This window comes from Pleurodeles waltl, chromosome 6, assembly GCF_031143425.1.
Source record: "Pleurodeles waltl isolate 20211129_DDA chromosome 6, aPleWal1.hap1.20221129, whole genome shotgun sequence".
Lineage (NCBI taxonomy): Eukaryota > Metazoa > Chordata > Amphibia > Caudata > Salamandridae > Pleurodeles > Pleurodeles waltl.
In genome coordinates this window covers 1,398,180,215-1,398,193,436 of record NC_090445.1, presented here as the reverse complement: position 1 = coordinate 1,398,193,436, position 13,222 = coordinate 1,398,180,215, and the positions used below count along the sequence as shown (strand labels likewise).

The following is a 13,222-nucleotide window of genomic DNA, read 5'->3' as shown; positions in this document are numbered from 1 at the left end:
CCACAGAGGCACCATTACTTTGGCCGACACCCATTTCACCGCAGAGAGAGCCAACAGGCCCTGGCATCCAAGAGTCACTGCTACACTGATCATTAGCATCTTTATCCAGACAGCCAGTGCAAATTATTGGCATGACATCAGAAAGGCTTTTAAATGCCTTGGTACTTAAAGCAAAAGCCAGGAGAACGCCTTAAATAATAAAGGGCTAGAAAATCTTTTATAAAATGGCAGGCATGCACACTGATGTCTGAACTATTTATGTAAGAATCTAAGAGAAAGGAAGGCTTTGTGAAAGGTAAACTGAACGTTTCAGCGTCCAGCTTATGGACAACCCAGAGCTCTGGAGGCAGAAATGATAACTAGGTGCCTGAAACGCACCAGATGCTGTACTTGGTCAATACATAATGCTAAGCATAGTTGCGTTTAATAGTGTTTGCTGGAACCCTTGCCACTTCATAGCGCACTAAGGGTCAGATGTATCATTTATCCAAACAGCGATTACCTAATTGCGATTATCTGCAAGTCACAATTGCGTAATCGCCATTTGAATGTATGAAACTCCAGGAGTTTCATTTAGTGATTCCCAATGGCTCGGAAGTCGACCTACCTCATTAATATTCATGAGGTAGGTCGCAATTTGTGACCCATTATGAATGGCCATAGTCACAGGGATTGTGGCCTGCTGGGCTCAGCAGACCACCATGTCCGTGATTGCTTTTAAACAAAGCAATCTTTCTTTTTTTTTAAATGCTGCCCGTTTTCCATAAAGGAAAACAGGATGCGTTTAAAAATGAAAAATGAAATGTTTTCTTTCCATTTTGTAAGAGTAGGCAGTGGTCCGTAGAACCACTGCATGCCCTTGAAAAATGTTTTTGCATGCATTCACAAAGGGGAAGGGGTCCCTTAGGGACCCCTTCCCGTTTGCAAATGGGTTACCACTTACCTAAATTAAGGGGTAAAATGCAAATGTTTTGCAACCGCATTTCGGTCACAAAACATTCCTACATACAGCTGCGATTCGGTATTAGGAATGGACGCCCTTGACATGCCCCTTCCTAATACCGAATGGGTATGTAGTCACAATTCCAATTTGCGATTCGGTAACAAGTTACCGAGTCACTAAGTGGAATTCATACATACCAAAATGCATTTGTGTGAAAATCCATAATACATCTGGCCCGAAATGCCTTATTCAACTGAAATGTGCTATTTTTATTGTCCATTGAAGAATACATGTTCAAGTCCTCCATGCAGGGATTTTTATATGCAAGATACAGGGAGCACACACATTTCTGCACAAAAGGAGTAATCCATTATACACATCTAGAATGAAAGGCCAAATAGTTTTTCTTTCCCTAGTCACAGGTTTTCTCGAGATGCCCGCTCATGTGTAAACCACTCCCTTTCATAATTCCATCTCAACATCCTCACAAAAAGAGCGGTGCTGTATTCCAACTTGAATTAACAACCCTTTAGAAAACCAAATAAAAATTAAAATGCATGAGGTCTTCTCTCTGGCCAAAAAATACATATGTAGTATGTACATAAATAGGTTATATTTCCAGCAAAAACGGAATGGTTAGATTCCAGGGGATTCTACAGAACACCTTGATATTTCCCCAAAAAGTGAAACACAGGTCTCGTGGTCAGTACTTAATTTGTAAAAGAATAAGACCAGGGCCCAAAGTTTTATTCACAAGCTAGCACTACTGAATGTTGTGGTGCCAAGTACCAATTATGTACTCGATTCATTACACCTGATGCCTCTTTAATCTATCACCAGACACTCCTTATCTAAATCTTGCCACTTTCTGTCTTCTAGTTATAGTTGGAATTTAAAGTTATAATTTACGCCCTGGCCAAAAAAAAATTATAATTTGTAAACCTCTGTAAAAAGTATTGTAAACTCATTGGGCAGACTGCATTAACCATAGCTCACATTTCTACCATGCACAGTGTTCTCTTAAATGATGTCACTTGAGATGTCATGAGTCTTGTTATGAATGGTGTAATTTAACGTGCTACAAGCAATGTGATATGGAGGGGTATTGGTTATGTGTGAAGAAGGTGTGAGTTATAGCTACTATTATGTTATATTACTGACGAATGGAGTGCCACCGAGTAGAGTGTCATAAAGTGGAATACACAGTGGATTAGAGTGTTGTAGAGTGGAGTGGCAAAGAGCAGAGGCAAGAGTCGTAGAGTCTAGTGGCATTCAGTGGAGAGTTGTAGAGTGGCGGGTCATAGAGTGGAGTGTCATAGAGTGGGTAGAGTGGAGTAAAGTGGAGCAGAGTGGAGTGTTGTAGAGTTCAGTGGAGGAGAGTGTTGTAGAGTACAGTGTAGTAGAATGAAGTGTCATAGACTGGTGTGTAGTAAAGTGGAGTAGTGTGGAGCACTAGAGTGGAGTGTTGTAGAGTGTTGTGTTGTTGACTGTTTTGGCGTAGTCTGTTGTGGCATAAAGTGTCATGGAGTACAGTGAAGAAGCACAGAGTGGAGTGGTTCACAGTGGAGTGGTGTATAGTGGGGTGGTATGTCATTAAGTAGAATGGAGTGGTGTGAATTGGACTGGCATGTCATAGAGTGGCTTAGAGTGGAGGGGCTTCAAGTGGAGTGAGGAGTGGCATGTCATAGAGTGGAGTGGTATGTTGTAGAGTAGAGTGGTGTGTCACAGAGAGGAGTGGCATGTTGTACAGTGGACTGGTGTGGAGTGTGGAAGAGCATAGTGGAGAGTTGTACCATGGAGTGGGGTGTGTCGTAGAGTGCATTGATGTTTCATAGAATAGAGTGGAGTATTGTACAATGGAGTAGAGTGGAGGGGCATAGAGTAGAGTAGCGTACAGTGAAGTGTAGTACAATGTCATGTTGTACAGTGCTATGGCCTAGAGTGTTATGGCGTAGAGTGGCATGGGGTACACTGACATGGCCTGTAGAATGGGATGGTGTACAGTGCAGCTGCATAGACTAGAGTGACATACAGTCAGGTGAAGTGTTGTAGAGTGGAGTGGCATAGAGTGGAGTAATGTTATAGAGTGGAATGGTGTAAAGTTTAGTGTTGAAGAGTGGTATTGAATGGAATTAAGTGTTGTACATTGCAGTAGAGTGAAGTGGTGTAGCATATATTTGAGTAAAGTTTCAGAGTGGAGTGGCATGTCACAGAATGGAAAGATGTGTTGTAGAGTAGAGGGGCATGTAGTGAAGTCAAGTGGAGTGATGTAGTGTAGAATGGAGTAAAGTGTCATAGAGTGGAATGGTATGTTTTGGTCTGGAGAGGCGTGTTGGTAGAGTGTTGGTGGAAAGTGGAGTAGAGGGGCATAGAGTGAAATTGATTTTTGTAGAGTGCAGAGGTGTGTCGTAGAGTAGAGTGGAGTGGCGCAGAGTGGAGTAGAGTGTAGTTGAGTGGAGTATTGTGGTATAGATTGGAGACAGTAGAAGGGTCGAATGTCGTAGAGTGTCACAGATTTGCACACAGTGCAGTAGAGTGTCCTAGAGTGCCATAGAGTGGAGTAGAGTGTTATGGAGTGGATTACAGTGTGGTAGAGTAGAGAGGTGTAGACTGTTGAAGAGTGCTGTAGAGTGGAGTACAGTGAAGTGGCATAGAGTGGAGTGGCATACAGTGTAGTGTCATACAGTGTTGTGTGTTTGGTGTACAGTATTGTAACGTAGAGTGGAGTGATGTGAAATGGAGTTGTGTAGAGTGGAATGGCATAGAGTGGAGTGATGTAGAGTCTCATAGCATAGGCTGGGCTGGCGTGAAATGAAATTGAATCGAGTGGAGAAGGAAAGAGTGAAGTGGCATGTCCTAGCGTAGAGTGGAGTTTCAGAGAGTGACGTAGTGCAGAGTGGAGTGGCGCAGAGTGGAGTGGTGTGTCATAAAATAACCTGGAGCGGCATGTGGTAGAGTGTTATTTGTTTTATTTATTTATTTGATTTTCATAGGTACCACGGTACATCCTAGATTGTTTTGAGGAAGTGCTGTGGTACTCGTAAACCATATTTAAGTTAAAATATACAAAACAATGCAGTACTTTTTTCCTAACTCTTCAGAGTTATGTACAGTTCCTTATTTGTTTTTATCTATTCTAAAATCAGTATTGAGCTAGATTTCCCATAAAAATCCAGAACACATAGAAAGTGTGGTGAAAACAACATGGCAGACTTTTAATTTTCTAAGGGCTATCATCAGCCAATAATATTGTGTGTTGTCATTGCCATGTGCCACGTTATACCGACTAGATACACAAATATTTTTAACCTTAATTTCTCAAAAACGACATAACAGATTCATACCAAATCACAATAAGTACACTCCTTGGACCAAGATGTAGCTTCCTGCAATATCGCGTTCCAAAAAAGTCTATGGAAAATGCATGAAGATTTCGCATTTTTGGAACCCCACGTTTTTCTCAGTCCCTGTCTGACAGATCACCCAGAACTTTCCAGGAAAGTGCCAAACAAAAAAAGAAAAAAGAGCGCTTTTTTTTTTAGAAATGTTTGTGAAGATTCCAAACAGCGCCAAAGTTGTTAGCAAACAAAAAAAAAAGAAATCTATCTATATATATATATATATATATATATATATATATATATATATATATATATATATATATATGTGTACACACACACTTATATATATATATATATGTACACACACACACACACATATATATATATATATAGACCATTATCAGCTTTCGACTGGAGAACTGGAGAATGTAAACAACATCCATTTGTACTGGGCGAAAGGAGTATGCAAATGCTTAGCTTTGGGTAGTTAACTGGATTGGGAAAGCCGGAAAGTACTAAAGCTTGCTTTAGACTAAGCTAGTAATTTTTCTATTTCTTAAGGAAATGCTCACACTGAAGATAAATCAACAAAAGTAATTTCCTTCTCCTTGTTGGTAATCTGGTGTAGGAAATTCCACGATTTTGTAGTAGCTCCGACAGAAAGCCCAGAATGTTCGATTAAAATCCAGCTCTAAATCAAGCCCCTGTAAGGCAATATGGCTACTCTAAGATGTGTTTCACCACGGGTACAAAGTGTGACGGTAGTGCCTTATGTATGTGAACGGTTATTAGGAACATATACGAAGGAATACCGTAATTGTGCAACAGTGGGGGAACCAGTTATGCGGCACGGATGAACAAAAGATCCAACAGCAAAATGTCAAGTTATACAACGTTAGGTAGCACATTTTGTGGCAGTAGTGTGACACTTTTTTTTACATTTTAACACTATGGGGGTTATTACAACTTTGGAGGAGGTGTTATTCCGTCCCAAATGTGACGGATATACCACCAGCCGTTTTACGAGTCTCATAGGATATAATGGACTCGTAATACGGCTGGTGGTATATCCGTCACTTTACCGTCACTTTTGGGACGCATTAACACCTCCTCCAAAGTTGTAATAACCCCCTATGTTTGAACTAAAATGTCCTAACCTTTAGTGTCTGACTACAGAAATTGGTAGGTAAAAGGGAACGAGTTACCTTTTGTAAAGTGTCCAGTCTGGTGTGTCTCCACGTGTTCAAAAATATAATAAATTCCAAACCGTTTGAATTATAAACTTTTGTTTTTGCTAAAATCTGAAATAAGTCATCACATGGTGCATTAGCCAGCAAGTGCACCAAATCCATGTTTTTATAGTAAATGCTGCACCCTCAGAACCGTGGTTTACAGTGGCCTTGTCAGCAAGGTAAGGAACTTAGTCAGACGCTTGGCACACTTTTCATTATTGTGAAAAAAAACTTGTCCACCATGCACCCAAGTGTTTCATCTGTAATTTAAAAATTTGTCAAACTGATAAATGCATGGCGGACACTAGACAGGTGCCGTTCCAAAGAATCCCCAGATCGAATGCCCAACAATTTCAGGGTGAATATCAATATAAATTAACAATTATTTTGGTCTTATTTATTACGGTGTACCTAGAAATGTCAGAAATGCTCGTCTGTGGCATTATTTATACACCTGGAGCACATTTTCAACAATTTAGAAATTCAAAGGGAATCACTGAAATACTGTAGGTAATCTATGCCACTTGTAAATTTCACTGCATAATCTCCAGTGTTTGAATTTAGCAGGTGGGAAAAAACCCGTATAAAATGTGCGAAAATACACAGTGCCCGTGCTCACTTATTTTTACAGGGTGCCCTTCCCTAAAACGCCCACAAACCCACTTCTAACCATAACTCTTTGCGAGAGGTACAACTCATCCATCCCAGCGGCATTTGGCCTTTGAGTAAGTAATCTGTGCGATTTTAAGATGCCACCAAGTCTGACTCTGTGAATCAAGATTCGGAATCTAAGTTCTCAAAGTGCAGTATTTATGCGTCTGACTTCAATTTATGGGCGCAAAAAAAACATCTGTGAATTAGTATAATTCCGGGATCCTTAGCTAATCCTTTAGGTGAAAGATAAAGGTAAAAGAGAAAAAAATATAACTACTTTCCAAAAAAAGTCACTTTCTAAATTTTGCACAGGCCTCTTTTCAATTTGTGATGCCCTTGGGAGACAGAAACAGTTCAAAGAAATGAATTACTAGTCAATAAACCAAGGAGATGAGAAGTCTACAATAATAAACATACACTTCATGATTATCTAGCATATCCTTTTACATAATATTACTAACTCTCCAGCAGCTTGGAAGCTTGTACCCAATAGAACAATGCTTTGGCGCCCATTAAACGTTCATGGTAAGATACCTCTCATCACCATCGTTTTGTGTGAGTTCCTTTTGTTTCAGCTTTTTTTCTGCAGCCAGTTGCATTAACAGAGATTACTAGTGCTGAGCACTTTATACACGAGGCTCACCTTAATAGGCTCATTTTCTCTGCAAATGCCTTAAAGTCAAACTACAGCCTTTTCTAAAAAGCTCTCTAGATCAGTGGTTCCCAACCTTTTGACTTCTGTGGACCCCCATTTTATCAATACTGGAGCCCGGGGACCCCCGTGGAATCATTATTGGAATCCGGGGACCCCCACTGAGTCATTACTGATAGTTGGAACCTAATATTATTACATTATCTAAGCAGTCGCGGACCCCCTGAGGAGTCTTTGTGGACCCCCAGGGGTCCCCGGCCCACAGGTTGGGAACCACTGCTCTAGATTATACTCACCAATTTTTCCCTGTTATGATGAAAACTGAAGATAGCATTGGACTAAATGCCTCCAGCTCAGTCAGTCACTTTGCCAGGGGACATTTGGGGTCGTGAGCTTTTGCAAGTTCCAGTTTTCATTAACAGGACAGTTTGCAGTCGACATTGATACCAAAACCTGAATGGTTCTTACACTGAGGTGCTTCCTTCTCAGGTCTGGCTAAGGTCTCAGGTAACATCAGGGCTCCTCGTTCCTGACAATATGGTAGGGACTTTTAGAGGTACACTGGTCATTTAACACAAGATCAGTTCATCCCACTCCAGATATTACTTACACATGGCTGAGGACTCATGCAGTGTTGCAACAGATTAAGCTTTCACTTATAGGCAAAGTGTCTTGCTGATGACTTATTTTTGCAAGACATCATACACCTAGGGTACAGGGCAGGCATAGATTGAAGTCACATCATCATTCTATAACAGTTGCAGAACTACTGATTCCCACTTGGCACATCAATTCTTCTCCATGCGCCTGAAGATGGTTGCAGCCATATAGGAACAAGTCCATTTACAAAAGACAACATCATCTGTGGTAAGCCATGGTACCAAAATATTAAGGCAATGCTATGTGTGAAATTTCAAGATGGTGCAGGAAGATAAGACATTCTTCACACTGACTAGTTAATTCTATGGGATGAACGAGCTATACTTCAATTGTTATGGGTTTATTTCTTTGATTAGAGTGGTTTTGGCGCAACTTCCCCCTCCAACTGCCCTCTAGACTCTTTAAGAAGTGGTGGGGTACTTGTCCGGTATACTTAGTCCTAGTAAGTAGATGGACAATAGAAAGATGAAAGATATTAGTAGATACAAAAGGGTACATCATCTGACAAGTAGTGGAAAGACTAATGAACAGAGAAGGGCTCTTGGTAACCAACTTCTGGGCACATTAAGCATCACATAAAAGAGAGCTCACACATGATTTGTTATCAGACCTGGGCCAATATAGCCTTAGAGCCAATCGTAGTGGGCTATACCAGCCATTAAAGGCCTGCTCCAGCGTTAAAGGTCTGAGCTGACGGCAAGGGCCTTTAACGAGGGAGTCGGACTTTATAGCTGGTATAGCCCAGCTACAAAGAGCTATAAGGCTATTATAACATTCCGCCACCAGAGGGCAGAATGTTCTAATAAAGAGTCAGTGAGACCTTTGTTCACAGCTGTGAACAAAGAACATTGGAATGTTGACTTCAGTAAAAGCCCAGAGCACTCCATTGTCTCCAATGGAGTCCCCAACATTCCAATGTTCTAATACACTTCTCATTACCATTATCTCCAAGGGAGCATGTTTTAGTGTAGCTTTTCAGAGCTGTCATATGTCAGAGACTGTATATAGAGTGCTGTCAAATGTTTGTTATTGTTGGGTGTTAGTCTTACACTTGGTCTTCTATTGATAACTCTTTCTTACCTGGATAACGCATGTAGCTCAATGTTTTTGTGGGTTACCGAAAAATGAAAAAGCCATTACAAAAGGTTCCTCCTTCAGAGAATGCTTTTCATGCTCCCTCATCTAACGTGCATAATCAATCAAAACAGGAACCTTAGCATTTAATAATACAGGCACTTTACAATTAATGTGTACCATATACATACAGAGTGTACTGAGAAATGGAATGTTTAAGGTTATTCAGATTTTGTAAGTAAAATGTTACTTATAACTGTAAAACAGCAACACGGAAAAAGCCAGAAATGCCAAACTTATCAACGTGTGTTAATGGGTTATTGTAGCCCTAAGCTAAAATATTGTCGTGTAGGTAAACAAATACAAATTCCTAGTAGTCCAGGGACATCCTGCACCAGTGATTGAAAGTTCACTTTGCCTGTGCAGCTGTGATAGCCTATAGCCCTTGCATACTCACAGATTCACTGTAACTCATTTGGATGGTTTGGGTTTATTTTTCTTCTGTTTAATGTGAGCTAGCATGCTCTAATAGCTCAATGAAGTTTAGTACTACAAGAAAATTAATTTGCCCACTTGTGTACTCACTAACTTACTTGATAAGGCGCAGATTTGCAGTTAATTTGCAATAAAGTACAAGCCTCTAAACCCTTTCTCAAGTGAGTGGATACCCCTGTACAAATGCAAATGTTTCTGTTGTTCCATGAGGAATCATTTTTCCATGGAGAAGGCCTTATCCCCACCCCACCCCCCTACTAAATGTAGGGGGGGGGAGTTAATCTTCCCCTCCTGAAAGGTGGAGCTACTCTAGGCCTTGGATGAAGTAAATCTTCAACTATTTCCAGGATGGAAAAGCATCCATCAGTGTTTGGGAATGCCCTTATTTGTGGGTGTTACCAAAGTTCCAAGGCAAACCATGCTGTGGAAGACTCTCTTCCCATTGTTTTGGTGGGATTCACAAACACACTTGTAAAAGAGAAATCTGCAGTAATAAATGCACTCGTGTCCACCTGGAATCTCTTTCTGAACTACTGGCAGGCATAAATGAGATATTTCTGGCTGTAAGATTAAGCTTACAGCTCAAAATACCTTTGTGACTAGGGCTCATTAATTTATAATGAAAGGATATTTCAGGTTTTGTATAATGGAAAGAAGACTCTCTAGTTCAACACTGCTTTGGTTGTAGAAATCTGAGCAGAAACAGAGTGGATAATCAACTAAAATATAAAAAATTCGCAAATGCAGTCTTTGTAAATGTAATTTCAAAAAAAGAAGACATTTGTTCCTCGTGGCCTCAACATAGATCAGAAGAATCACTATCCCGTCCTACTATTTCTAAAGAAACCAGTGACCACTAGTGCCAAATCTCATCTAATCTAGGCTTAAAAACTGAGGCAGGGTGAATGTCCTGCTGCTGAAGTGGACCTATTTCACATTCAAAACTGTAAACAACATTGTTTTCTCATGGTTTTAACTGAACTTTGTGGTGGGGGGAGGGGAGTAGACCCTTGCTAATATTTAAAAAAATGCTAAAATAAAATATACATATGATGGTCTCAGAAGCACACATTTCTGTAGAAGTCTCTAGCACAGAAGGGAACTATTTTGGGTGTGGGTGTGCTCCTTGTGAAAGGGCATAAAGCAGCCACTCACAGTGAAAGTAGCCAATGGCTAAAATATGCTGACCCAGTGTGCTATAGGGGGTGGCAGGAAATGTGAATGAATCCATAGTGACAATGGACTAAGAGGGCCTACTGAAAGCGCCTATGAGTATGTATAGCATACGTACAACGTTAGAAAAATCAAAAGGCCTGTGCTAACGCCAGATATAAGAGGGCTGGCTGAACTATAAGTATATTATAAATATAATTTTATAAATGCCGGAAGGTGTTGGTTGAGGCCAAAGCTAAAAATCTATTTCTTTTACAGTGTTTAAACCGTTTTCCCTTCAGCCTTCCTGAAAGACGGGCCGTTCCTTTACTTTTGTCCTGAGGCAGAACAGTCTCTGCTAATACCTTATATGACCCACGAATGACTTATGCATTATGTTCATACTGTGGAAAAATAGCCAAACAACCATGTATACAACTGAACAAATCTGCCTTAAGAAGTACGATAGTAAATCAGTGCTTAATTAGCGCAGTACATGGCGCCCGGGGCAGCTCCCGCTGGCTGGTACACGCTTCCTCAGTTATGCTATTATTTTATGGGGAAAGGGACTGGGAATCCCAGCTGAGCCACCCTCGCCATGCCAGACTGGAGCTGGACGGGCTACTTTGCATTTTTAATGGAAGAGAGCCACCGAAGCCTCATACTGACTCATCTAATCGTCTGTCACGTTAGCTGTTCAATGCATGATTGCATTGCTGGCCTTTTCCGAGTGCTGCGAGATAAAAAAAACAAACAACATATCATAATTGACGGGAACGGGATTAAACGCCGCGCTGACGCTCAGGTGCACGTAGCAAACCTCAGCCTTGCGGAAAGTGGGTGGTGCAAGAATCTGCGCCACGAGCCACGCGTGTCACCTCCCTGTCAGGACTGTCGCGCTCCCTCTTGCTTCTTCGACCCTACACCCGCTTTTAACCGTTTTCATTCTTAGCGAATTTTAACAAACCGTTATCCCCGGATTCAAAGTATATATTGTCGCGCGTCTGAATTCAATTCTCCTTGGTGCCACATAACACTAAGAGACAATGTTATTGATAACATTATAAAGCGCACCTTCAAAGATGAACCTACTAACTTTAAAGTGTCGCTAGAAGTATTTTGACAGCGAGGGTGCTAAAAACCATCATTTTAAACAGCGAAATACAATTCAGTATCTGCAACCATTAAGTGCTACGAGGCTGGTGCGCCTACTGTCCGCAGCGCTGTGTGTACAGCACAGGTTCACCCTGGTAGGACCCCTGAGTGAGGGGAGGGTGAGGGTGCCATTTTTCAGAAGAGAAGAAATAATTCCGAATGAAATGATGTTACGGTACCTGCGTTTACAGGAGGTTCATCGCTGTGTGTTTTAGTGCACGGATAATCTGCGGCAGGCCATCCTGGGCGGCCACCGCTGCTGCATGCTCCCTCCCTGGTACCAAGGATGCTTGTGGCGTGGTTCAGAGAGGAGGAGCGGATGGGCGGGGAGGGCGGAGCTTGGCAACGCCGCCATTCGCTTTTCTGCTCCAGCTGCCCTTGGCTACAAAAGGAACTCATATTTATTGGCTATTGTTCCCACCAGTAATCCCATGTGTACTCAACAGCGAACGCTCGTAACCCGAAAAATATTCAGTATTCAGGGGTAGACCGTTTTAACATATTCTGCAGTGCACATTTTCTGTATCATATTCCAGTGTGATGATTTTACATTTCTTAATTAAAGCAGTAATGGGTTTGAATTCAAGTGCTCTTCCGAATTTACCAACTGGTAGTATTTAATTACCATGTCATATTAGTACCTTAGAAATCGACATACCATAGCATGACATAGCATAGCAAGATTCTATTTTATATAGTTAGCTAATTGGGTATTGCTTTTTTACTTGCAGTTCATAAATTGCAATCCTTTCAATATGGCACAGTAAGCTGAGAACTGACATCAAGGTGCAACCTTAAAGACATGGGTTTAGAACCATATTGTTTTTGTAGCTCAAGCTCTCATTATTCTAAGGCTGTTAAAAAGGGTTTCTTTGGGTTAGTATGCAAGTCTGATAAGCACAGACACCCCCAATCACTGCACTACTTTTTAAATCCCAACTTTGTGTTTCTCCGAGCTTGCACTCTTAACATGCAGTGCCTACCAGTAAGAATGATATGCTACTCCATGAGACCCTCATTGCACAATGTGACATTTCATGTGCATTGTTTAACACACTTGCATAATATACAGTCTCTCTATTTTTTTTCTGTATGATGTAAAGCGCTCTGACATCATATAGTGGGATAGAGGGTTGAGTAGCTCTATAACAAATTACATAAAAAAATGATTACTCAAACAGACAGATGCATCTGACATTCTCACAATGCATGCATTTCTCTTAAATCCCATTGCTAAACAAAGTCAAAAACCTGCATCCAAACCGTTTTTCATGAGTACACGTGAAGTGATGACGATTTGTGTGGCATTGGGACACTCTTGGAGCGGCTGTGCGCTTTACAAATCCCTTATTGATTGACTTGTTTCCTTCAATTACATTGACATCTGGGTATAAGGCTCTAGACAGTTCCCACCCAGGATGATGCTAGAAGAAAAAGGGGAACTGGTGGCCCTTAAATTCAGGCCTTTTTTGGCCCATCTGGAAGTGAAAATGAGCAAGCCCCTTCAATGCCTGCAGTTTACAGCTAAGAAAGGAGAGCAGGCAACTTGCGGGCACTGTAGAATGTGTCCAGGTGGCGACAAATTACACCAGTGCAAATTCAGCATATTTTATTGGGTTCAGCCTGGCTTCGGCTCAATAACAGCTGCCATGGATCTGAACAAAGTCAATAGTTCAGGACCCCTCTTATTCTGAATGCGTCCGAATTGGCTTGCAGATACAAGCTTCTATGTTCTTGGAACTCTGCCATAATTACACCTGTGTTCAAGTTGTGAGACAGACAGAATCCACCATGATACGACCACATCACTCATTTTACTTATGATTTTCCTTATCCTTGTTCATAAAACGCCTTGAAAAAGTCG

General features: G+C 41.2%; 1 protein-coding gene across 2 annotated transcripts in view; it reads right to left on the bottom strand.

The window, feature by feature from the left end:
* SLC45A1 (solute carrier family 45 member 1) overlaps window positions 1–11,652 on the bottom strand; it is a 190,045-nt gene extending 178,393 nt beyond the window's left edge. Inside the window, exon 1 of one of the 2 annotated variants that reach the window (XM_069240738.1) lies at window positions 11,538–11,652. The gene's annotated coding sequence lies outside the window, so the exon portion shown is untranslated. The remainder of the gene's footprint in view (window positions 1–11,537) is intronic. The other variant, XM_069240737.1, reaches the window with a different exon arrangement.
* Between the last annotated feature and the right edge of the window lie 1,570 nt (window positions 11,653–13,222).